The 2,559-nt window shown below is 53.1% G+C and overlaps 1 non-coding gene across 1 annotated transcript; it reads left to right on the top strand.

Annotated features, from left to right (window-relative positions):
* Window positions 1-2,369: 2,369 nt before the first annotated feature.
* Window positions 2,370-2,559, top strand: LOC135376365 (U2 spliceosomal RNA). Its single transcript, XR_010417664.1, has one exon. It is a non-coding gene; the product is annotated as a U2 spliceosomal RNA (small nuclear RNA).

Raw genomic sequence — 2,559 nt, 5'->3', positions numbered from 1 at the left:
TCAGAAGAAAAGCCACAAAAGCTGAGAACACTGCACCTGGCGATGACCGTCTAACCTATAGGCACTGGCTGGACGTTGACCCTGATGGCATCTTCATGGCATCTACCTTCAACATTTGCCTAAAATACAAGCGTATCCCGGACTCGTGGAGAACCTCTAATACTGTCCTAATATTCAAGAAGGGGGACCCCGCCGACATATCCAACTGGCGGCCCATCTCCATAGCAAGAACCCTGAACAAGCTCTACACCGGCTGCCTAGCGTCGAGGCTCCAGTCATGGATAATACAGAACAGCGTGCTGAGCCCGACCCAGAAAGGATTCTTGCCCCACGATGGTGTGTACGAACACAACTACGTCCTGCAGCACTACATCAATGACGCAAGGGCCAACAACAAGGAACTGTGTGCAGCATTCTTGGACTTCTCAAACGCTTTTGGTTCAGTCCCTCACACAGCCATCATCGAAGCAGTAGGAGCAGCTGGCTGTGGATCTGACTTCAAGGATATCGTAACCGACCTTTACAACAACAACACAAGCCGTGTCCTCACCAATGGGGAGTCTACTCACCCCATTCCCATGCGAAGAGGAATCAGGCAGGGCTGTCCCCTGAGTGGCCTGCTTTTCAACATGACAGTTGACCCCATCCTTCGAGACATCCAAGGCGACAGCACAAAGCACGCTGTCCTCGCCTATGCTGATGACATCACACCAATAGCGGACAACCCCACTCTACTGCAGCAGCAAATCGACAGAATCGCAGCACTAGCATCTTCATTATGCCTGACCCTCAACCCCAGCAAGTGCAAATCTCTCCATGTTTCTGGCCATAGACCTGTCGGGATCCGGGAGACAGAATTCCACATCCGGGACACCCCAATCACCATCTTAAAGGAGTTCGAGTCCTTCAACTACCTTGGACGTCCTGTAGGCTTCAATGTGCTAAAGGACGAAACAACAATCGAGGCAGCCATCAGCACTGGAAAGAAGATCCTGACATCAATGTTAGCACCATGGCAACGCCTAGATGCACTAAAGACTTTCGTCTACCCGTCCCTGAACTTCTCCATGCGCTGTGGTTCCTTAGGAAAAACCGACTGGATGAGACTTGACCAGGAGCTACGGCCGCTTATCAAGAGGACCCTCTACATCCCGAGCAATGCAGCCAACGAGTACGTCTACAGTAAATCTGGAATGGGAGGCTGCGGAATCCCACTAGCAGCTGAGACCAGTGATGTAGCTCGGATAGACGGCGCCTTCAAACTCCTGACGTCGCGCGATCCAGTTGTTGCCCATATTGCCAAGGAGAACCTCTTCCACACTGTCAGCAAGCGCCTGCGTGCCACCTGCTCCGCATCCGACGTGGAGTCCTTCCTGGCTGGGGACACCGAGGGGCCCTTCAGAATATCCACCAACGAGCTCTGCAACGTATGGACTGAGGCTAGGAAGGCCTCCCGTCGCCTCGGAGTAACATGGACCATTGAGGAAGGTGGGCTGAGCATCTCGAGGAAGGACAAGACCATGACTGAACGCTGGAGAACCAGGATCATGCGCACCCTGCGCGACCAACTGGACAAAGAACGCTCACAGGAACTCTGTGACCTGGCCAACCAGGGCAAAGCAATGGACTGCGCAAGACTCGACCCCAGCAGCACCCACTTCATCAGCAAAGGCCTGTACACACGCTTCGCCGACTGGAGATTCATCCATCGAGCCCGCCTCAATCTCCATCCGTTGAACGGTGCAAGGACCTGGGGACATGGCGACAAAAGGTGCCGCAGGTGTGGCTACACCAGCGAAACGTTACCCCATGTCGTGTGCCACTGCATGAGGCAAAGCCAGGCAATGACGAAGCGGCACAACGACATCGTTGACCGAGTGAAAGCAGCGGCTGCAGCGAAATACACCGTAATATCTGAAAACCGCCCTGTAGGAGACACGCAGCTGCGCCCAGACCTCATCCTTGCCCGTGGAGAAGAAGCGGTCATCGTCGACGTCACCTGCCCATTCGAGAACCGGGCCACGGCCTTCCAGCAAGCCCGCACAAGCAAAGTCAACAAGTACCAGCCAGTAAAGGAACACCTACAACGAAGGTACCAACGTGTCACCATTGAACCTATTGTGGTTGGTGCACTCGGCTGCTGGGACCCTGAAAATGACCGCTTCCTGCACCGCCTCTGCTCTCGGAGGTATCTGAAGAAAATGAAGAAACTTTGTGTGAGCTCGGTAATCTCCGCCACACGGGACATTTATGCCGCGCACGTTTCCAACTCCTGAAACGGGATACCTAACACTGCCAGTTTCTTTTATCCTTTTGACTAATGTGAATCTCTTGTACGTTCTCTCATGCGACCACTGTACATAACCCCATTGTCTTGTGTAACGAAAATAACATCATGAATAAACTTCTGTTCTTATCAGCTTAATATCTGATACGAGCCCTATTTGGACTCACGATATTAATCTTATTTTTGGCCCGAGACAGTGTGTCTGAAGCTCGCCTCGGCACTGTCAAGGGTTGCCCTGGTATTGCACTACCGCCAGGTGTGGCCCACCCGTC

Source organism: Ornithodoros turicata, unplaced genomic scaffold (assembly GCF_037126465.1).
Source record: "Ornithodoros turicata isolate Travis unplaced genomic scaffold, ASM3712646v1 ctg00001067.1, whole genome shotgun sequence".
Classification (NCBI taxonomy): Eukaryota; Metazoa; Arthropoda; class Arachnida; order Ixodida; family Argasidae; genus Ornithodoros; species Ornithodoros turicata.
This window is presented reverse-complemented; position numbering and strand designations above follow the sequence as displayed.